Below are 23,838 nucleotides of genomic sequence, written 5' to 3'. Positions count from 1 at the left end.
ATATATATATATATATATATATATATATATATATATATATATATATATATATATATATATATATATATATATATATTTCACGTCATGTGCGCCTGTAATCAACTTTTCTGCAGCACGTCTTTGCTTTGGACCATGAACCAATCGAAGCAGTGGTTCGCAGATTGAAGCAATGCTTCGACCTATTGCTTTGTTTATTTTTTAATTTTCCCCCGCTAAAACCCTAAAGAGCATACTTCTGTGAGTATTATTTACCTTTTCTATGTTAAACCGACCTGTTATGGTCTTTTGAAACAGTTGATGTATTTTATAACTTGAAAATGGGTGCGACGCTAACGCTTTAGCATGTCTATGGCATTTTCAATGTTAAAACTTAGCATTAAGCAATTGCAGCTCTCATGTTCGGGTGCATTTGTTTTCAAATTGTAATATTTCTTAAATTTATTTTTGTTTATATATTAATAATCTAATGATTATTATATACAATTTTAGAGAAAGAGGCAAAAAGAACCTGAATAGAAACACAACAGAAACTATAAAAGCAACTAACAATGAACATACATAAATAAATACATATGAAGCAGCAGGACCTTCGTGGCCGAGACGACAATGGGGGATCGAACCCACGCAGCTCACACCAAAAGAACGTTCCTCTACCAGGTCAGCCAAAGGGGAACTCCCCGTTAGCCAAGCTAGCGGGAACGTCTTTATAGGCGATGCGAAGCGGCAAGCGTAAAGGTGGGGGACTCGCACTGTTTATTAATAACAGACGGTGCAACCCTAGTCATTTTTTTTCTTGAATTTCCCTCTGGGATCAATAAAGTATCTATCTATCTATCTATCTATCTATCTATCTATCTATCTATCTATCTATCTATCTATCTATCTATCTATCTATCTATCTATCTATCTATCTATCTATCTATCTGTCTGTCTGTCTGTCTGTCTGTCTGTCTGTCTGTCTGTCTGTCTGTCTGTCTGTCTATCTGTCTGTCTATCTATCTATCTATCTATCTATCTATCTATCTATCTATCTATCTATCTATCTATCTATCTATCTATCTATCTATCTATCTATCTATCTATCTATCTATCTATCTATCTATCTATCTATCTATCTATCTATCTATATCTTTTCAATTGGGACCCGGGACTTTCATCCCGCTACACATACATACATAAATAAGTAAGTGTTTCCTGTGAACACCTAGTGACTCTTACACCTCCACTTCATCCCTGTCTTATTTAATGACAGTTTGTTTCGGTCAAACCATATTTTCAGTTTGTTAATTTCTTCAGTGATTTCCTCCAGAACTATCTGCCAAAATAGAAAACTGCTGCATCCCAGAAGGGAGCAGAATACTACTGGAATGAATTTGAATAAGGAAAGTTGTGTTTTTTTTTCCTTCACTAAATGGATGCTGCACTCACTGCAGTTTATTGTCTGGAATAGTCCCAGATTGCATTTCAGAGCTTCTAGAATTGAAACATTTTTGTGCAGGTGGTGTTGGGGGGTAATTTTGGGTTTTGGGTCTTGGGCCACATGTAGAATGAATCAGTTTTTAAATTAAGCTTTCAATTCATATAGTGGCATCTACCTTTTTTTTTTTTTTTTTTTTTTTAAAGGTTACTTTATACTTTTATACTTTAAGTAGGTTTTGGAGCACATACTTTTTCACTTTTACTTGAGTAAAGAGGTCAAGCTGATACTTCAACTTTTGTGTTTTTAAACTGCAGTATCTATACTTCTACTTAAGTAACAAATGTGTGTACTTTTGACACCACTGCATGAAGCGCATGAGAAAGAGAGAGAGAGAGAGAGAGAGAGAGAGAGAGAGAGAGAAGGCTGCAGCTGTAGAAAATTCCTCTGTGATTCCGTAAGTCATTAGAGGGGGTTTCATCAATCAGACTCTGACAGCAAATGATTCATGTGCTACAAAATAATTATTTTATATAACGCAGTGTCCAGCGGCACAAAGCGCAACATCCAGATGGACACAGCGGGTCGCATTGGCACAATGAACTAACTGTACGGCAGTGTGGGGGTTAAATGCATGCAAGTGTCAAGGTATCTTAACCTGATGTTGGCATTTGATGTCAGCATTCAAGAGCTGGAGCATTTGTACTTTAATAACCGACTCAAGTTCACAACATTAGGAAATTGCTGCGGTACTTGGTGCTAACATAAAAAAAAATAGAGCAGTAAAACAAGTAATATATAATAAAACTTTACACTATAACAATGTTACAAAATGTACAGAATGTATGAGCTAAGATAAATACGAGGGTAGGCTGAAACGTTCTAAGGCTCCCCATGAAGGAGTAATGCATTAACTGCATTATAGTGAGCCTTAGAACTTTTCAGCCTACCCTCGTAAATGGTGATGATAAATGGTGATGATAGCAACAATGTAGTGTTCTAAAGGTTCTTGTTGAGGAGGCTAACAGCATAGGGGAAAAAACTGTTCTTATGGCTGGAGGTTCTGGTCCGAAGGGACCGTAGCCTCCTGCCTGAGGGGAGGAGGTCAAAAAGGCTATATCCAGGGTGAGAAGGATCGGCTCTGATCTGACCTGAACGCCCCAGTGTCCTGGAGGTGTACAGGTCCTGAAGAGATGGAAGGTTGCAGCCAATCATTTTCTTGGCAGAGCGTACAATGCGCTGTAGTCTCTGTATGTCCCTGGTGGCGGCTCCAGCGTACCATACGGTGATGGAGGTGGTGAGGATGGACTTGATGATGGCAGTGTAAAACTGCACCATGATCCTTGCTAGCAGGTTGAATTTCTTCAACTGCCACAGGAAGTATATCCTCTGCTGGGCCTTCTTGACAACAGAAGTAATGGTGGACTCCCACCTGAGGTCCTGGGTTAGAGTGATTCCCAGGAAACAGAAGGTGTCCACTATGGTGATGCGGGGTGTCTGCCAGGGTAATGAAGGGGAGAGGGTCTGTGTTCTTCCTAAATTCCATAATAATCTCCACTGTCTTCTCAGTGTTCAGCACCAAGTTGTTATAGCTGCACCAGGACACCAGTCGTTGGACCTCCAGCCTATAGGCAGACTCATCCCCATCAGAGATGAATCCGATAAGGGTGGTGTCATCTGCAAACTTGATAAGCTTGACAGACTGGTGATCAGAGGTGCAGCAGTTGGTGTACAGGGAGAAAAGCAGAGGAGAGAGGACACAGCCCTGAGGAGTACCGATACTGGTGGTCCGGGAGTTTGAGACATTCTTCCCCAGCCTCACGTGCTGCTTCCTATCCTTCAGGAAGTTGTCAATCCACCTGCAGGTAGAATCAGGCACGTTCATCTGGGAAAGCTTATCTTGGAGAAGATCTAGGAGGATGGTATTGAAGGTAGAGCTGAAGTCCACAAACAGGATCCTAGCGTAGATGCTGCAGAACGAAGTGCAAAGCCAGATTGATGGCGTCATCAGAGGGAGTTTTTCCTTACTACTGTCACCTGTGTGCTTGCTCAGGGCAATGTTATATAAATAAAATAAATTGAAATGGAATAAATTGAATGATATGTAATATTAAATATCAACAACTAGCTCGTAGGTCTATTTTCCGACATTTTGTAGGATACTTTGAAAATTTAGCTTGTAGTTTACTCAAGAGATGTTCAAAACATTAAATAATATTTATGATTACACCCTATGTTATAGGTGATAATTAGCCCGTGTGTGAGAGTTGCATTGAGTAAGACCAGAGATTTATCTTCACCCTTCATATGTTCAGGGGTAAGCAGGGGACAATAAGCAGGGTTGACCTGTGATAAAATGTAAGCACACATCCTTATTTAGAATCCCAGCTGGAAACGGCTTGAGTCACCAGGAAGAGTCCACAGTCTCTCTCAAGGATATTCATTAGGGAGAATGACTCAGCATTTTAGTGCAAACATTAGGTGTTTCTGTGTTATGCTGCACAGACTTTATGACAAAGCTGTTTCCATGAATGGTCAATTCCTCCTCTGAGTGAGACATTTAGTCTCCAGGTGATGGAGATAATTTAGCACTTAGAGCAGTGCTGTCACTTCCTGACTAAAGCTTACAAGCTGGAAACAAAAACGTCATCATTTATTTTTATTTAGAAAAGAATGTAATGGAGGAAGGAAAGGAAGAACGTTAAGTGGACAGTCACACATGGAGCAGCAACCAGTGGTGGCAACATGCTTCGCGCTGGTGTGGCGAGAGCTAATTATTAAAAATATCCATGGTACATTCCGCTTATCTTGTAAATCATAATTGGGAATGATGTCACACAGGTCTTAAATTCATTCTATTTTCCACATATCACCACCGCACAATGAAAAATAAGGTGGATACCGCCAAGATTTTGGTGTTTAGAGTGCTACAAAATAATAGTTGTAAAAATAATAAAATTCAGTTAACCAAAGAGACAATATGGAAGAGGACAGGTGGTGTAGAAGCTCCATTTGTGTTTAATTTCTTGCTAGGTTTGTAGTGCAGCATAGACAGTCACTGTTTTTAGCAACAGCTAATGGTTAAGCCAATATTAGCAGCATTGCTTGACAAACAAAATATATGATGTTTCATGCATAAAAATACCCCATCACCATTTCTACAGACAACAGTAGGGATGTGCTTTGTGCATGATTTATTAAATTGAACACAAAAAGGAAGGGCTATAAACAAACTACAACTTTCACAGACATTGCTGTTGGGAGCAGCCATGTTGGATTGTGAAGTCAGAGTATGTGGGGTTTCTATGAGTTGTTGTGTTAGAATTATAACTTCTGGCTGCATTCCTGGGGACAGAACTAGGAATTCCGATCTCCAAGATAAAATAGAATGCACCACTAGTTGTAGCTGAAGTGTAAGATTTTTGTTTGTTTGTTTGTTTGTTTTAGGCTGCAATGAACACATATTATCAAAATACTAATATACTAATAAAATATTCCAAATTAGCTCATCAAAGTTTTAAGATAGCGACATCTCAACCACTGATCTGTATACAAACTCCATACAATCCGCTGAAGCAAAATGGCAGCCATCTGTTCCACTTCCTTCCTCATTCTTCTTGATCTCTCTGCTGCGTTTGACACCATCGACCACCACATCATCCTGCACCACCTCCAGCACCACATTGGCCTCTCTGACACTGCCCTTCACTGGTTCCAATCCAACCTCACTGACAAGATCGAGCATGTGGTCCTGGGGGATGCTAAGTCCCGCCCCCACACTGTCATCTGTGGGGTCCCCCAGGGCTCTGTGCTCGGCCCCACCCTCTTCACCATCTACATGCTTCCCCTCGAGTGTGTCATCAGCAGGCATGGAATTAATGTCCACTGCTATGCTGACAACACACAGCTCTACCTCAAGGTTACCCCCTCTGTCACTGTCACCCGCCTCCTGCCTGGAGGAGATAGGGGCATGGATGAGTCAGAACTTCCTGCAGCTGAATGGCTCAAAAACCGAAGCCATTCAAACCAGTACTTCTCACCATCTTCACTCTTCTCCTATCACCTCCATTTCTTTCTTTGGCCACAGTATTCCCCTTTCTCCCTCTGTTACAAACCTTGGGGTCAAGTTTGACCCCCACCTTTCTTTTGACAACCATGTCACCCACATCTGCAAAACTTCCTTCTTTCACTACCATAATATTTCCAAACTCCGGTCTTCCCTTTCCCTCCCGGCTGCAGAGAAGCTCGTCCATGCCTTCGTCTCCTCCAGGTTGGACTACTGTAACGCACTCCTCAACGGGATCCCTGGCAGTAGCATCCAAAAGTCATACATACATTCCATCCATTCTTTAAGTCTGCTTTTACATTTCTGTGCTGTTGTATTGTTTTGTTTGGCACTTTCAGGCTCCTCTCCTGTGGAACCAGCTCCCAATTCAGATCAGGGAGACAGATACCCTCTCTACTTTTAAGATTAGGCTTAAAACTTTCCTTTTTGCTAAGGCTTATAGTTAGGGCTGGATCAGGTGACCCTGGACCATCCCTTGGTTATGCTGCTTTAGACGTAGACTGTGGGGGGGGTTCCCATGATGCACTGTTTCTTTCTCTTTTTGCTTTGTATGCATCACTCTGCATTTAATCATTAGTGATCGATCTCTGCCCCAACCAGTCTCAGCAGAAGACTGCCCCTCCCTGAGCCTGGTTCTGCTGGAGGTTTCTTCCTGTTAAAGGGGAGTTTTTCCTTCCCACTGTAGCCAAGTGCTTGCTCACAGGGGGTCGTTTTGACCGTTGGGGTTTTTCATAATTATTGTATGGCCTTGCCTTACAATATAGAGCGCCTTGGGGCAACTGTTTGTTGTGATCTGGCGCTATATAAAAAAAAAGTTGAAGTTGAAGTTGTTTTGTTTGGCAAAGGCTATGTACACCACTGGTGTGTAAATTAGGATTTAGTACACTCCTATTTGCACCACCCTCATCTACACAAATTTAATGTATAATAATATTAAATGCAATATGGCTTCCTCTGCTCTTCCTGGGTCAAATTTGAAAAGCCTTCTGGTAAAGTCAGATTTTACAGGTCAATATTTGTGGACAGTCTAAGGCACACCAGTGCACACAGAGATACGTGTTGGTTTACGTGTTGGCATCAGAATTTTGGCTCTCTGTTGGGACTGTTTACACAGAGACTGCTACCTGCTGCTTTGGACTTGAATTAACAGTCTTTTTCAAGACTTTTTTACCTTTTTACTTTTTTTTTTTTACTTTTTTACTGTGCTCCAACGCCTAAGGAAGACCTCTAACGGTCAAAACATCGCGACGGAGCACTTTTATCAGCTAACTTTTATCAGCGTTGGCAAGCTAACTAGCTTGCTAATGCTTTCGTTTTTATTTTTTTTTAATTTTTTTATTTTTTTATTTTTCTCTTTTAGCACTGTTGTCGTGCGTTATCTGTGCTGCTCCACAGCGTGTTTAGTTGATTTTTATTTTATTTTAGCACCGTTGTCGTGCGTTCGCTGTTGTCGTGCGTTGCCTGTGCTGCTTCATGGCCTGTTTGGTGCCTTGATTGGGGCACTCCTTCTGCTGAATCACCTTTAAATTATTTACACATTATTCACTTTGTGTGTTTTTAGGAATCCGCTAGGTTGCGTAGCTACTAGCTCTTAGCCGATTTAGCATGGCGGCTTCTCCTGTCTCTCCCGTACTTTTCTGCTCTGGGTGTGAAATGTTTAGTTATTCCTCGGCCTCCTTTAGCAGTAACGGTACTTGTAATAAGTGCAGCTTATTCGTAGCTTTGGAGGCCAGGCTGGGCGAATTGGAGACTCGGCTCCGCACCGTGGAAAATTCTACAGCTAGCCAGGCCCCTGTAGTCGGTGCGGACCAAGGTAGCTTAGCTGCCGTTAGTTCCCCTCTGGCAGATCCCGGGCAGTCGGGAAAGCAGGCTGACTGGGTGACTGTGAGGAGGAAGCGTAGCCCTAAACAGAAGCCCCGTGTACACCGTCAACCCGTTCACATCTCTAACCGTTTTTCCCCACTCGACGATACACTCGCCGAGGATCAAACTCTGGTTATTGGCGACTCTGTTTTGAGAAATGTGAAGTTAGCGACACCAGCAACCATTGTCAATTGTCTTCCGGGGGCCAGAGCAGGCGACATCGAAGGACATTTGAAATTGCTGGCTAAGGCTAAGCGTAAATTTGGTAAGATTGTAATTCACGTTGGCAGTAATGACACTCGGTTACGCCAATCGGAGGTCACTAAAATTAACATTAAATCGGTGTGTAACTTTGCAAAAACAATGTCGGACTCTGTTGTTTTCTCTGGGCCCCTCCCCAATCAGACCGGGAGTGACATGTTTAGCCGCATGTTCTCCTTGAATTGCTGGCTGTCTGAGTGGTGTCCAAAAAATGAGGTGGGCTTCATTGATAATTGGCAAAGCTTCTGGGGAAAACCTGGTCTTGTTAGGAGAGACGGCATCCATCCCACTTTAGATGGAGCAGCTCTCATTTCTAGAAATCTGGCCAATTTTCTTGGATCCTCCAAACTGTGACTGTCCAGCGTTGGGACCAGGAGGCAGAGCTGTGGTCTTATACACCTCTCTGCAGCTTCTCTCCCCCTGCCATCCCCTCGTTGCCCCATCCCCGTAGAGACGGTGCCTGCTCCCAGACCACCAATAACCAGCAAAAATCTATTTAAGCATAAAAATTCAAAAAGAAAAAATAATATAGCACCTTCAATTGCACCACAGACTAAAACAGTTAAATGTGGTCTATTAAACATTAGGTCTCTTTCTTCTAAGTCCCTGTTGGTAAATGATATAATAATTGATCAACGTATTGATTTATTCTGCCTAACAGAAACCTGGTTACAGCAGGATGAATATGTTAGTTTAAATGAGTCAACACCCCCGAGTCACACTAACTGTCAGAATGCTCGTAGCACGGGCCGGGGCGGTGGATTAGCAGCAATCTTCCATTCCAGCTTATTAATTAATCAAAAACCCAGACAGAGCTTTAATTCATTTGAAAGCTTGACTCTTAGTCTTGTCCATCCAAATTGGAAGTCCCAAAAACCAGTTTTATTTGTTATTATCTATCGTCCACCTGGTCGTTACTGTGAGTTTCTCTGTGAATTTTCAGACCTTTTGTCTGACTTAGTGCTTAGCTCAGATAAGATAATTATAGTGGGCGATTTTAATATCCACACAGATGCTGAGAATGACAGCCTCAACACTGCATTTAATCTATTATTAGACTCTATTGGCTTTGCTCAAAAAGTAAATGAGTCCACCCACCACTTTAATCATATCTTAGATCTTGTTCTGACTTATGGTATGGAAATAGAAGACTTAACAGTATTCCCTGAAAACTCCCTTCTGTCTGATCATTTTTTAATAACATTTACATTTACCCTGATGGACTACCCTGCAGTGGGGAATAAGTTTCATTACACTAGAAGTCTTTCAGAAAGCGCTGTAACTAGGTTTAAGGATATGATTCCTTCGTTATGTTCTCTAATGTCATATACCAACACAGAGCAGAGTAGCTACCTAAACTCTGTAAGGGAGTTAGAGTATCTCGTCAATAGTTTTACATCCTCTTTGAAGACAACTTTGGATGCTGTAGCTCCTCTGAAAAAGAGAGCTTTAAATCAGAAGTGTCTGACTCCGTGGTATAACTCACAAACTCGTAGCTTAAAGCAGATAACCCGTAAGTTGGAGAGGAAATGGCGTCTCACTAATTTAGAAGATCTTCACTTAGCCTGGAAAAAGAGTTTGTTGCTCTATAAAAAAGCCCTCCGTAAAGCTAGGACATCTTTCTACTCATCACTAATTGAAGAAAATAAGTATAACCTCAGGTTTCTTTTCAGCACTGTAGCTAGGCTGACAAAGAGTCAGAGCTCTATTGAGCTGAGTATTCCATTAACTTTAACTAGTAATGACTTCATGACTTTCTTTGCTAACAAAATTTTGACTATTAGAGAAAAAATTACTCATAACCATCCCAAAGATGTATCGTTATCTTTGGCTGCTTTCAGTGATGCCGGTATTTGGTTAGACTCTTTCTCTCCGGTTGTTCTGTCTGAGTTATTTTCATTGGTTGCTTCGTCCAAACCATCGGCATGTTTATTGGACCCCATTCCTACCAGGCTGCTCAAGGAAGTCCTACCATTATTTAATGCTTCAATCTTAAATATGATCAATCTATCTTTGTTAGTTGGTTATGTACCACAGGCCTTTAAGGTGGCAGTAATTAAACCATTACTTAAAAAGCCATCACTTGACCCAGCTATCTTAGCTAATTATAGGCCAATTTCCAACCTTCCTTTTCTCTCAAAGATTCTTGAGAGGGTAGTTGTAAAACAGCTAACTGATCACCTGCAGAGGAATGGTCTATTTGAAGAGTTTCAGTCAGGTTTTAGAATTCATCATAGTACAGAAACAGCATTAGTGAAGGTTACAAATGATCTTCTTATGGCTTCGGACAGTGGACTTATCTCTGTGCTTGTTCTGTTGGACCTCAGTGCTGCTTTTGATACTGTTGACCATAAAATTTTATTACAGAGATTAGAGCATGTCATAGGTATTAAAGGCACTGCGCTGCGGTGGTTTGAATCATATTTGTCTAATAGATTACAGTTTGTTCATGTAAATGGGAAATCTTCTTCACAGACTAAAGTTAATTATGGAGTTCCACAAGGTTCTGTGCTAGGACCAATTTTATTCACTTTATACATGCTTCCCTTAGGCAGTATTATTAGACGGTATTGCTTAAATTTTCATTGTTACGCAGATGATACCCAGCTTTATCTATCCATGAAGCCAGAGGATACACACCAATTAGCTAAACTGCAGGATTGTCTTACAGACATAAAGACATGGATGACCTCTAATTTCCTGCTTTTAAACTCAGATAAAACTGAAGTTATTGTACTTGGCCCCACAAATCTTAGAAGCATGGTGTCTAACCAGATCGTTACTCTGGATGGCATTTCCCTGATCTCTAGTAATACTGTGAGAAATCTTGGAGTCATTTTTGATCAGGATATGTCATTCAAAGTGCATATTAAACAAATATGTAGGACTGCCTTTTTGCATTTACGCAATATCTCTAAAATCAGAAAGGTCTTGTCTCAGAGTGATGCTGAAAAACTAATTCATGCATTTATTTCCTCTAGGCTGGACTATTGTAATTCATTATTATCAGGTTGTCCTAAAAGTTCCCTAAAAAGCCTTCAGTTGGTTCAGAATGCTGCAGCTAGAGTACTGACGGGGACTAGCAGGAGAGAGCATATTTCACCCGTGTTGGCCTCTCTTCATTGGCTTCCTGTTAATTCTAGAATAGAATTTAAAATTCTTCTTCTTACTTATAAGGTTTTGAATAATCAGGTCCCATCTTATCTTAGGGACCTCGTAGTACCATATTACCCCATTAGAGCGCTTCGTTCTCAGACTGCGGGCTTACTTGTAGTTCCTAGGGTTTGTAAGAGTAGAATGGGAGGCAGAGCCTTCAGCTTTCAGGCTCCTCTCCTGTGGAACCAGCTCCCAATTCAGATCAGGGAGACAGATACCCTCTCTACTTTTAAGATTAGGCTTAAAACTTTCCTTTTCGCTAAGGCTTATAGTTAGGGCTGGATCGGGTGACCCTGGACCATCCCTTGGTTATGCTGCTTTAGACGTAGATTGTGGGGGGGTTCCCATGATGCACTGTTTCTTTCTCTTTTTGCTCCGTATGCATCACTCTGCATTTTATCATTAGTGATCGATCTCTGCCCCCCTTCACGGCATGTCTTTTTCCTGTTTTTTTCCCTCAGCCCCAACCAGTCTCAGCAGAAGACTGCCCCTCCCTGAGCCTGGTTCTGCTGGATGTTTCTTTCTGTTAAAAGGGAGTTTTTCCTTCCCACTGTTGCCAAGTGCTTGCTCATAGGGGGTCGTTTTGACCGTTGGGGTTTTTCATAATTATTGTATGGCCTTGCCTTGCAATATGGAGCGCCTTGGGGCAGCTGTTTGTTGTGATTTGGCGCTATATAAGAAAAAAGTTGATTGATTGATTGATTGAATATTTGATCCAAACTAGCAATATTTTGAAGTTTCTTACAGCATAAACTGCCCACACCATCCCAAAATGTAATATGGCTGTCTCAGGTGGTGCATATTGTGCAATATGGATGCATAAGGCCTTCACAATATGCACCACATGGTGCATATTGTACATCCATATCTCGCAATATGCACCACCCGTGGTGTATATAGCCAGTCCAGTTTTGGGTTTTGGTTCAGCAGTAGGTATCTTAGATCACTACCTGGGCACAGTGTGTGCATATTGTGTTCAAAAGGCAGGCAAACTGAAAAATGTCAGCTCAATCACAGCTGTTTGCAATAATTTTTGAGAATTTTTCTAGTACTAGCCAATTACTTGACCCAGGGTGGGTTTGATTCAGAGAGTGAAATGAAAACTTTTTCTTTGCCAACAAAGCTATCACCTCCCACTTATCCCAGATTCCAGAGACCTATTAAGGCATGACTAAAGCTGCTTCAAAAAGAGCACTACTACTATTACCACTACTACTACTATGCTACTGCAACAGTTACTTTCAAAATTGAAGAGGTAAAAAGTTCAGCGGAACAAGAAGAGAATAGAAAAGTATGACACCAACCTTTTAGCACACTTGCCGATGATGATGCAGTACAAAAGTGTCTCTCCCCTTAACTACTACTACTATTACTACAGTGCCTATGTCACTCCCCGTATGTCAAAGTACATGTGTGCCACGTTTAGGTCAATTCAAAGGTGCCATTTGGACAGGGGAGGGACATATACAAACACACATACAATTGTCTCTTAATTATCCAGCAGGTGGCAAACATGTTTCAGGGATTTTACATAGTCAAAACAAATGGTTTTTTCAATCAATATTCTACATCAAAGTTTACCAGATGCAACAGTGCACCTTCTCATTGTATGTTCTTTTAAATAGGTTATTTAAAATATTGCTTTTACTGTTACCCGAGGCCAAAATATGGCCATCGGGTATTGCAAAGTCTTTGCGTGATTGCATCTGTCCGTCCGTCCGTCCATCTGTCCATCCGTCTGTGTTCAGCATAAGTCCAGTCTTGTTACTGCCAGGGTCTTCAAATTCACAGGGACCAGTCTTGGGACACAGACCTTGGATAAGTTCAAATATGGATAACACTGACCTATGTTACTGGGGCAAAAGTTCACATTTTGTTACCTATTTGTATGCTCATATGGCTGAGGGTGTTTTAGCATTGCGTTATAATTTTTGAGTTATTGTCCACGCAAGCTAACTTGAATGGACTCACTCACTCTGTCACTCACTCATCTAAATTTTAGCTGTCCAGGTCCTACACTGTTACGAGCACAGCTCATTGCCCCCGTGACCCGAACCTGGAAAAGCAGTTGAAGAGGAGTGATGAGTGATGTTGTCAAGTTTGCTCATGTCCACAGTGGTAGTGTAATTGACCACCTCTGCCAAAGGGTATTATCAGTTATCAAGTTGTTCACCAATGCATATGGCTTTATACACCCTGAAGAAAACCATACACCCTTCGGCCTTCGGCCTCACAAAACAACTTGATAATGATTTTATCATATACATATAAATGATAAATGTTGTATGGTTTTCTGAAGGGTGTAAAAAGCCATATTCATTGGTGAACAACTTGATAATGATTTTATCATATACAGTGGTCCCTCGTTTATCGCGGGAGTTACATTCTAAAAATAACCCGCGATAGGCGAAATCCGTGAAGTAGTCAGCCTTATTTTTTACAATTATTATAGATGTTTTAAGTCTATAAAACCCCTCACTACACACTTTATACACTTTTCTCAAACAGGCATTAACATTTTCTCACTTTTCTCTCTTGTGTAAACACTCAAAGTTCAAACCTTAGTAGAAAAAAAAATAGAACGTTTTCCTATAAATAATTATGATGGCTTTTAGAATTAACGAATTTAATTTTAACGATCAACCTACGAGGTTGGACACGTAAGTAATTACACTATGTAACAAATTTTTATTTTTGTTTTGTTCCTGGGTACACAGTGTGTTTTCCTAACCTGTTATGCCTTAAATAAATAGAAAATAGCTGTTATTCCACAGAAACTTTGCTTCTGTGATCAGGACAATGATATTTTGAAATTTGTCTGTTTTCAAGAATATTCTCAATTCGCCTTCACTACTACTGAGTGGTCTTCTCGAATATTCTTTAACTGCTAGAAGTTTCCAGAATTTTCTAGAAGTTTCCAGAATTATCTAGAAATTTCAAGAAACTTTTTGAACTTTCTAGAACGTTAAAAAAATAAAATCAAAGTTTGTGCTGAATGTAGTCATTTTTCCATAGACTTTAGACATAAGCAGTTGAAATATAACACTTAGAAGCCAGGAACACAAATTGTGTTACATAGTGTTATTAATAGTGACTCACCAGTATTTCACAGTTCCTCTGACCGTGCCACTTCGTCATGGCGCCGCTTGGCTGTCCGGATTGGCTGATTACCAAGGCGACATTCATTTTGTGAGTTTTACTCGGGTGGTATGAAAAATATTACCCATCGCGAAAAGGGTGTATTGCTATTTATTCTTTAGTGTTTTATCCTTTCATATTGGCGTATCATTTATAGGTATATGATATTGCTTTAAATATCTGACTGTTAACCTTCAAAATTATTCATAACTATGGTCACATTTTACTGACAGTTTAAATTAAAAATAAGATTAAAATTATAATATTAAACGAAGATGATTGCTAATGAGATCATTTTAAATAAATGCCTCTGGCGTGTATCACATATGCTCTTTTTTGGTTTTGTTTTTGTTCAGTTGTTTGTGTCCATAATAAGAATAACATGATACAAGGATTCCATTTCCTGCAGTAGTTTTATAGGATGTTTGCCACTGGGAAAACTCTCAGCTTTCCTGTTGATTTCCACTTGGGTGTTCCACGAACCCTGCAGCTACATTACGTTGCATTAGGGAGTCCGTCCTGTGGTCAGGATGGAAAATATATTCATCACTGCTATATCCATAATCCAGTTGAAGTAACTGCTGTTTTTAGTATGCAAATGGTGGTTTGTTGTAAAAGTGGCGTGAATTCAAGCTTTTTTCCAGCGTCAGACATTTGTAACGGCCTACGAGAGAGTACTTGAAGATGTCATCATGTTCGCCTCAGCATCATGTGATGTTAAATAAGCTGTAAAACGAGTTTCTTTTCATTTGAGAAGTTGGCGATTCATCAACAACACCAAAACACAACATTCCTGAACACAAATACAGGAAATGTTCGGGTGCAGTGGGCTGCGACAGCTTGGCACGCTCTCACAGGACAATGTGCACAAGGATCCACAAAGAGTGCATGAAAAAGAAAAAACATGGGTTACAGAAAGGTGAATATAACTAACTTATTATGTCTGTCAAAAGTTTTGGATAATGAATAAATACATAGAAGGACTATGAGACTATTTTATTGAAGCAGTCTGATGGATTCCTCCCAGCAAGCTGAGGCAGATTTAAAATGAATGATTGCCTCAAGAAAATACCCAATAAAAGCATTTTCCATGGAGATGCCTTCATGTTTAATAGAACAACAACAACAACAATGAAAGCACTGTCTGATTGTTCAACTAAACTTATCTGCTGTTCTCTATCTTTCAGGCTGCAACCTCTACACACTGTTCGGTTAAAGTTGGTTTTGTGTTCTTTAAAATGTGTTAATTTAAAGCTACAGTGTGTAACGGAATATAGTGTTTATAAATATTTGTACATTAGCATATATTTTTCTTGCAACACTAAATCAATGTGTTTTCAGCTCAGACTGGGCCCTTCTTGGAAGTGGGCCCCCTTTTGAAGGCCACCATGTTGCATTGCCATAGGGGCCTGTGACCTAACAGAAGTAATTGTTACTGCCGAGATATTGACAGCAAATGAATGTGCAGGTGCCACTGATGAAACCCACTAATGAAGGTGTCCGGTCCATATGTCCCACTGGTGCTCTACTGCAACCATATGACCCAACTCCACTGCATTTTCTCCTTGTTTTATTAGCCTAAGCTCCTCAGAAATGAAAGATGCAATTTGATACAAGCTAATGGGCGCTTCCTTGTGGAAAAATATGTAGACCTCCAAGGCCCATTGCTATGTGAAGTGACATCAGAGCTGAAATGATGTCAGTAGAGTAGCACAAAGGGGCCATGCTACTCAGTCTTTCACATTTTGCAGCAGAGCACTAGAGAAACCAGTGGCTGTCCCCCATACACTGTCTATTGGTTGCTAGTGGAGACTATCAATTTTCAATTTTAAGAATTCTCATTTTTTTCACAACATTATTGCAAGAGAAGGAAAGGGAGCATGAACCCCTATTGCTAAAGAATCAAAAACATTAAAGGAAACAAACTTATAACCAGTGACAATATATATACTCAACAAAAATATAAACGCAACACTTTTGGTTTTGCTCCCATTTTGTATGAGATGAACTCAAAGATCTAAAACTTTTTCCACAATCACAATATCACCATTTCCCTCAAATATTGTTCACAAACCAGGCTAAATCTGTGATAGTGAGCACTTCTCCTTTGCTGAGATAATCCATCCCACCTCACAGGTGTGCCATATCAAGATGCTGATTAGACACCATGATTAGTGCACAGGTGTGCCTTAGACTGCCCACAATAAAAGGCCACTCTGAAAGGTGCAGTTTTGTTTTATTGGGGGGGATACCAGTCAGTATCTGGTGTGACCACCATTTGCCTCATCCAGTGCAACACATCTCCTTCGCATAGAGTTGATCAGGTTGTCAATTGTGGCCTGTGGTATGTTGGTCCACTCCTCTTCAATGGCTGTGCGAAGTTGCTGGATATTGGCAGGAACTGGTACACGCTGTTGTATATGCCGGTCCAGAGCATCCCAAACATGCTCAATGGGTGACATGTCCGGTGAGTATGCCGGCCATGCAAGAACTGGGACATTTCCAGCTTCCAAAAATTGTGTACAGATCCTTGCAACATGGGGCCGTGCATTATCCTGCTGCAACATGAGGTGATGTTCTTGGATGTATGGCACAACAATGGGCCTCAGGATCTCGTCACGGTATCTCTGTGCATTCAAAATGCCATCAATAAAATGCACCTGTGTTCTTCGTCCATAACAGATGCCTGCCCATACCATAACCCCACCACCACCATGGGCCACTCGATCCACAACATTGACATCAGAAAACCGCTCACCCACATGACGCCACACACGCTGTCTGCCATCTGCCCTGAACAGTGTGAACCGGGATTCATCCGTGAAGAGAACACCTCTCCAATGTGCCAAACGCCAGCGAATGTGAGCATTTGCCCACTCAAGTCCGTTACGACGACGAAATGGAGTCAGGTCGAGACCCCGATGAGGACGACGAGCATGCAGATGAGCTTCCCTGAGACGGTTTCTGACAGTTTGTGCAGAAATTCTTTGGTTATGCAAACCGATTGTTCCAGCAGCTGTCCGAGTGGCTGGTCTCAGACGATCTTGGAGGTGAACATGCTGGATGTGGACGTCCTGGGCTGGTGTGGTTACACGTGGTCTGCGGTTGTGAGGCTGGTTGGATGTACTGCCAAATTCTCTGAAGCGCCTTTGGAGATGGCTTATGGTAGAGAAATGAACATTCAATACACGAGCAACAGCTCTGGTTGACATTCCTGCTGTCAGCATGCCAATTGCACGCTCCCTCAAATCTTGCGACATGTGTGGCATTGTGCTGTGTGATAAAACTGCACCTTTCAGAGTGGCCTTTTATTGTGGGCAGTCTAAGGCACACCTGTGCACTAATCATGGTGTCTAATCAGCATCTTGATATGGCACACCTGTGAGGTGGGATGGATTATCTCAGCAAAGGAGAAGTGCTCACTATCACAGATTTAGACTGGTTTGTGAACAATATGTGAGGGAAATGGTGATATTGTGTATGTGGAAAAAGTTTTAGATCTTTGAGTTCATGTCATACAAAATGGGAGCAAAACCAAAAGTGTTGTGTTTATATTTTTGTTTCGTGTATAATGCAATCTGCAACCTCACCACTAGATGACACTACGTTCTGCACACTGCAGCTTTCAGTAATGTATTTGTTCTTTACATCTTCTGCTTTCATTGGGTACTTTGAAATAATGTCTTGTAGGACTACAGAAGCGACACAATAAGGCCTTGTTCATATTAGGCCCTGTTAGATAATATCTGTGCTAATGCTTTATTTTATGTTAGCTATCAAGTATTTGTGTTATTTGTTTGGAAGTTATGAGAAATATAAGTTAAGTTTTACTTCATCACTTGTCCAAGTTTCAGACACAGGGAGATCTCCCCCAGTAACATTAGAACATTAATTATCCTTGACATCAGAAAAAAGTGGTGAGGGAGGACAGATTTTTCTTTTCATTCTTAGAAACAAGTACATCCAACGTCATTTCAAACCTGAAAAAATGTCACATACAGCACCCACATACCAAGTGAGGAACTAAAAATATCAAATATTTTTAAATATTGTCTCTCCCTTATTTAGCAGGAGTAGGGGAAAAACTACAGAGGATCTTCAGACAGCACAAAGTCCAAGTTTACTTTAAACCGGTTAACACCTTGAGACAGAAATTAGTTCACCCTAAGGACAGGATCCCTAGTTACAAACAGAGCAATGTACAACCCCTGGCAAAAATTATGGAATCACCGGCCTCGGAGGATGTTCATTCAGTTGTTTAATTTTGTAGAAAAAAAGCAGATGACAGACATGACACAAAACTAAAGTCATTTCAAATGGCAATTTTCTGGCTTTAAGAAACACTATAAGAAATCAGGAAAAATAATTGTGGCAGTCAGTAATGGTTATTTTTTTAGACCAAGCAGAGGGGAAAAAATATGGACTCACTCAATTCTGAAGAATAAATTATGGAATCACCCTGTAATTTTTCATCCCCAAAACTAACACCTGCATCAAATCAGATCTGCTTGTTAGTCTGCATCTAAAAAGGAGTGATCACACCTTGGAGAGCTGTTGCACCAAGTGGACTGACATGAATCATGGCTCCAACATGAGAGATGTCAGTTGAAACAAAGGAGAAGATTATCAAACTCTTAAAAGAGAGTAAATCATCACGCAATGTTGCAAAAGATGTTGGTTGTTCACAGTCAGCTGTGTCTAAACTCTGGACCAACTACAAACAACATGGGAAGGTTGTTAAAGGCAAACATACTGGTAGACCAAGGAAGACATCAAAGCATCAAGACAGAAAACTTAAAGCAATATGTCTCAAAAATCGAAAATGCACAACAAAACAAATGAGGAACGAATGGGAGGAAACTGGAGTCAACGTCTGTGACTGAACTGTAAGAAACCGCCTAAAGGAAATGGGATTTACATACAGAAAAGCTAAACGAAAGCCATCATTAACAACTAAACAGAAAAAAACAAGGTTACAATGGGCTAAGGAAAAACAATCGTGGACTGTGGATGACTGGATGAAAGTCATATTCAGTGATGAATCTCGAATCTGCATTGGGCAAGGTGATGATGCTGGAACTTTTGTTTGGTGCCGTTCCAATGAGATTTATAAAGATGGGGCTGCATGTCAGGTAAAGGCACTGGGGAGATGGCTGTCATTACATCATCAATAAATGCACAAGTTTACATTGATATTTTGGACAATTGAAAGGATGTTTGGGGATGATGAAATCATTTTTCAAGATGATAATGCATCTTGCCATAGAGCAAAAACTGTGAAAACATTCCTTGCAAAAAGACACATAGGGTCAATGTCATGGCATAGGGTCAATGTCAACAAGCAGATCTGATTTGATGCAGGTGTTAGTTTGGGGGATGAAAATTTACAGGGTGATTCCATAATTTTTTCCTCAGAATTGAGTGATTCCATATTTTTTCCTCTGCTTGGTCTAAAAAAAGTAACCGTTACTGACTGCCACAATCTTTTTTTCTTGATTTCTTATAGTGTTTCTTAAAGCCAGAAAGTTGCCATTTGAAATGACTTTAGTTTTGTGTCATGTCTGTGATCTGCTTTTTTTTCTACAAAATTAAACAACTGAATGAACATCCTCCGAGGCCGGTGATTCCATAATTTTTGCCAGGGGTTGTAGTGTATTCTATCAGATGTCAGGAAAACTGTAACAAACACTACATAGGTGAGACTAAGCAACCTTTACACAAAAGGCTATACCAGCACCGCAGAGAGGGCGCCAGTGGACCTCAGTCTGCAGTTCATCTCCACCTTAAAGACACTAACCACACGTTTGAGGACAAGGAAGTTAAAATATTAGCCAGAGAGAAGAAATGGTTTGAGAGAGGGGTCAAGGAGGCATTCTTTGTGAAACATTTGAAACCCAGCCTTAAGGGGGAGGGGGTCTGAGACACGCCTTATCCCCTGTTTACAACTCAGGTCAAAGCAGTTTCAGTCTTTTGTTCATGGTAATGAGTCATTCACGTCATCAGCAGAGTCGTCAAGGGAGCCATCAGGGGAGGGTCCATCCCATCATTAGGAGGGACAGCTGCCCTGTCATTAGGAGGGTGCTAACTAGAGGACAATAGGTGCTAATTAGAGCTTTTGTTTAGTCACTAGCCTATGGCAGTCTGCCTCTCGGTAGGAGGGGTCTGGTTAGGTTTAAAACTCCAGCTTTTGTGACTTCTGATTATTCTTCTCTACAAGAGTCAAGACAGAAGTCAGACCACCAGAGCAAGAATTTTAGCTGAGGAAGCTTCTGCGATTTGAAGCGAAATGTCCTCGCGTCAAGCAACCCAGTCCAGTCAAAGATTCAAGCTTCTCTACAATATGTTTAAATAAATCGTGTTTCCATGTTGAATATAGTCATTGTACTGCACGCGAGTAGCGTGATAAACATGTGCACTGTGTGTGAGTGAGACGGAGCAACTGACTGTGTGGTTGTCAATGACAACAAGTCACAAGTTCTGGGCCTGCTCGGTAAACGTCGGCCGTCTTCAGCCAAAGCATACTCATCACCTAGCGTATGTCCCGGTTCTTGCACTAGCTGTACCGTTGCCAGTGAAATTGGCCAAAATAAAAAAAATTCTAATAATTGATGCGGGCTGATTTTTAGTACATCCAGATTGTATTTAGCTTGATTTTGTGGCAGTGTGGACGGCTAAAAACAAAACAAAAAACAAAATCCAACCACATATGGAGGTGGTTTGAAATGCCATTCCAATCGCATTTTTGCAAATCCATTTTAATCGGAATATCTTTGTCACTCAAATAGGGTTTCAAAGTGTCCTCTGCATCAGCAAAAAAAGGGAAAAGTTCTACGTGTCTCTGCCAAGTACAAAAATCCAGTGCCACCAGGTCAGGACAGACTTGTAGGAAAGGAGAACCGCTGGTGCAACACAGAAGTCTGTGCAAAAAGTCAGAGTCCTTGAAAAACATGGATGGTAGCCTTAAATACTAATCAGGAACGGGTGTCATTGTGCGTAAAGGGGCGTTAACCACCCATCAATCAAGGCGCGTACTCAACTCATATTTAGAAACAAACTATCCCAAGTGAATAAAAACAAGCATAAAATGTATCAGTACCCCCCCACCCCACAAAAAAACAATGAATATTAACAAAAGCAAGTTAAATTTAATTCCTCATTTAAACCAAACGGTTCCAAAGTACCTACCTTTACCTGTGGATTTGGAATAAGTGGAATAAAGTCATAGAAAACGGTCAAAATTAACGGAGCATGGAGGAAAATAACAGACTGTGGAAGGATGAGAAAATAAAGTGCCTGTTAGCTATCAGGGCACCATTTCAGACAGAAACTGGCACAGTTCACTGTTGTCCATGTTTTTCCTGGGCGTAGCCTGTTACCATAACAATCAATATGGATAAGACTATGTCAGTGTGGACACACAGATCAGATCTGGTCACTCGCAATGTATAATGTGGACAGCCAATCAGTGAGATCTGATTTGAATCAGATTTGCAATCAATCCGATTTGAAATAGCAGTACAAACAAGTCTTCCCTCATGGTACTTCACATCTGTCCGTTGATGTACACATAGATAATAAAACTGTTACATGGTTGACACTTTTCATTCATGACCTGCACTGAGTCTTCCACCGACTGTGCTCGTAACCTTGACTCTGGCTCTGAGGTCAGTGTAGATTAGAAGCACTAGATAACCCTTATTCTGGAAAGTTTGCTTGTGTGCATGGTTTGGTTTTTATGGGATGAAACCCAAGACGAGATTCTTGTCAGCCCTCCCATAATCCCCACAAAATTAAAACAAACAAACAAACAAAGACAAACCTATTTTATTAATATAAAAATGGACAGTACTATACCTCCCATTTCCTGGAACCCCCTCACCATGTGCCTTTGCTTATTGATGACCAGCTTTAGGAGACCACCACGGGATTTGACCTGGCTGACTCGTGCATTAGTGAGATGACAGAAAACCCACTGCATGTTGGTTCATACCATCAAACCCCCTCCACCTGACACTCTAATGCTCAGGTCATAAACCTCTGATGGCTTCTATATAAGGCTGTGGGAGTCTGTGTGACACCTCGATGGTCTGGACAGCATCAACACAGACTTATAAGGAGGAGCTGCACTGATTACGTGGAGTCGACCGCGGGGGGGGAGTTGTAACATTTTAATGGGTATTGTGACTCATTATCTCGCACATTGTTTTTTAGTGTTTACAGAAAGTGACACAGCTGAAATATTGTACATTCCCTTCATATTTCCACACAGTCTGAACAGGATATAATACACAATGCAACAGGAAACAGTCAGATGAGTAATACAGCAGAAAGAACATTTTTTTAAGCTTTTAGTCACCCGAAAAAAGCCTGTGAAAATGTTAGTTTTTTTTTTAAGTCAACATTTGCAGTGCATCTGTGTGTTTGTTGTTTAAAGGATTGTTTTTTAACATGTTGTTGTTGTCCTTTTGGCTGCTCCCATATGTTCAGGGTCGCCACAGCGGATACAGCCAGAGCCGCATCGGTATTTGGCACAAGTTTTATGCCGGATGCTCTTCCTGACACAATTCCAGTTTTACCTGGAACTGGTCTGAATAAAACTGGTGTTGTCAGAATTTTAAATTATTATTCTTTTTAAATCCTTATAGGATAAATTGTTTCTTTACTTTGACTGCCCTTCACAATAAAAGCATTGTTAGTATCATGGCTTTGGTAGGACTTGAAAGTGAAAGTGAAACTACTGGTGGCACCAGTTGAAGTTAGAAAGCTTTTTCTGTTTTCTGCCAAACATACACAAACACTGAAAACTGAGGAAACACAGGAAATGCATTTTGATTCTAATTTAACATCCATATTTAAATGTATTTCCTAGTGTTTCTCAATGACTAAACATAGATTTATTGTTATTGATCACTTCCACAACTTAAAGTGCAACAGGAACATTTTTTTAATGATAAAATATGAGGTGGTTCTTTCAAAGGTCTTAATATGAGTTTGAACATTTTATTTTCTGGTTGTCAAGGCATTGTATCCAGATGGTCTCCAAAATTCAACATTGAAAACATTTATTTTCATTTGATCAATTTCTTATAAAGCACTGATTTTTTTTTTTTTTTTTTTTTTTTGTATTTAATCTAACCTTTATTTAACCAGGGTAGTCCCATTGAGACCGAGATCTCTTTTGCAAGGGAGACCTGGACAATTACAAAGTTTCCAATTCAGCTAACCTGCATGCATCTTGATAAATACTGTCAGATGCATCTTATGACAAACAATTGATGGGTGGGTTTCCAATACCCTCTAAATTAGCTCAAAAAGTAACAAACTGAAAATATTCAGAATGGAAATACATCTATTTTGAAAAAAAAAACTATCACCCTCACATGAGGTGGTTTTTCCAGGTGATTCACAAAAGCCTTATTTGAAAATTTTCCAAGGGAAACACTATTTTTACGCTATGACAGGTAACATGACAATCAGAAAGCGTTGCATGACATTCCAAAATACGTGACACACACAGTAAAATTGAAAATTAAAAATGAGCTTAAAAAATGGCTCAGAAACAATCAAACCTGTCAGCACAGGTGAGATGTATTGTACATAATCTCCTGTTTTGTTTTAATTTATTTATTGTAATTGTTTGTTGTGTGTCTGAGGACTACAGATGGAAAGTAAGTTTTAGCTAAATCTGGCATATTTACACTAAGGAATGAAAATGTACAAAGTGTTTATTAATGTGCATTGTCCTCATCAAATAAACAATAAATAAATAAAATAAATAAAGTACATATGGGGAAAGTTACAGGCCGAGAGTTTGTTAAACATTATAAAAGATGCACTCTAAGAACTAAAAGATTGAATTTAATTGATAAAGTTACGTTAACCTTTTCCACATAACATTGTGAATTAAGTGTAAAACAATAGTTGAAATTAATTAAAT

This window comes from Thalassophryne amazonica, chromosome 6 (assembly GCF_902500255.1).
Source record: "Thalassophryne amazonica chromosome 6, fThaAma1.1, whole genome shotgun sequence".
In the NCBI taxonomy this organism is placed as follows: Eukaryota; Metazoa; Chordata; class Actinopteri; order Batrachoidiformes; family Batrachoididae; genus Thalassophryne; species Thalassophryne amazonica.
The sequence above is the reverse complement of the archived record's forward strand: the minus strand, read 5'-3'. Positions refer to the sequence as shown.